At 42.3% G+C, this 1,132-nt stretch overlaps 1 long non-coding RNA gene across 1 annotated transcript; it reads left to right on the top strand.

Moving 5' to 3' along the window:
* Positions 1–663: 663 nt before the first annotated feature.
* On the top strand, positions 664–1,132 carry LOC121745469. The gene is made up of 2 exons (XR_006038832.1): positions 664–803; positions 883–1,132. It is a non-coding gene; the product is annotated as an uncharacterized LOC121745469 (long non-coding RNA).

Raw genomic sequence — 1,132 nt, 5'->3', positions numbered from 1 at the left:
TTGAACCAGCCCAAAAATAAAAAGATAAGCAGCACAACCTGTGTTCTAAATCCACTAAATTAAATACTCCCAGTCCTACACAGAAAAAATAAATGACGAGCAACTAAATAATTTAATATACTTACTTCCAGCCACCATGCGTATATACTCCTTTCCCAACACAATACATTTATACATACATATTATTATATTCCCAACCACTAAGTATAAAAAGAAAAAGAAAAGGCTGTCATTTACTATACTCCCAGCCGTAATTCATTAGGGAATAAAAAAAAAGAAGGAAAAGCTTTACTTAATACTCCCAGCCATCGTCTCTCTCCCTTTTCAATTCAACCCAGCTGCTCTCTCTCTTACTTTCACATTTTCACGCCTAAAAACAGAAACAACTCCCTCAAATTCTTCTCTAATTCCACATGATTCAAAATTGTTCCTTCTCTCCCTCTGATTCTCACTTCACAGAAATACAAATCTCGACTCCCACCATAGCTTCCTCCGTAAATTGCAGGATTTGGACCAGGCTGTACTATCCTCTCTCTCTCTATTTTCAGCAAGCAAACTCTCTCTCGTTCCTCACACCCTCCGTCGCCGAGCAGCCCACTGCCGCTGTCACGGTCTCTCCGTCGCTGTTGGTTCTAACGCTACACCGCCCCTGCTCCGTCCCCTCCGGGGGACGCTGTCGTCGCTGCCGGGAGACACGACGCCGCTGCTGTCAGCAGCGTCGTCGGTCAGTCTCTCCCACTCCGTTGCCCCGATCTACCCCGAAACAGCCCCGACGCCTCCGATTCCAAACCGGTTCGTTAAAGGTTCAATCTTTATTCGATTTTGTTTTGATTACCATATTGTTAGATTGGTTACAGAGCTAATGAGATGCACGAAATCTAGGTTATTGCAGAAGAAATTGATATACCTTTGGAGAGGAGAAATTGCCTAGCAGCAGAAGGAATTGAATTCACGGCAGTTTTGTATTTTTTTATCCTCAAACTGTGATGTCAAGCAAGAATTGTGGCAGGAGTCAGTAAATTGCGATTTTGTTATCGCAGAATTGAATTTGAAGGGATAATACCTTTAGTTTGATCGAGCAATTGGAACGTAGAAGATTTCTCTATGTTACTTTCCTCCGATTTTGAATATA

Source organism: Salvia splendens, chromosome 1, assembly GCF_004379255.2.
Source record: "Salvia splendens isolate huo1 chromosome 1, SspV2, whole genome shotgun sequence".
Taxonomy (NCBI): domain Eukaryota; kingdom Viridiplantae; phylum Streptophyta; class Magnoliopsida; order Lamiales; family Lamiaceae; genus Salvia; species Salvia splendens.
Note: the sequence above shows the minus strand (reverse complement) of the source record. Positions and strands in the feature narration are given on the sequence as shown.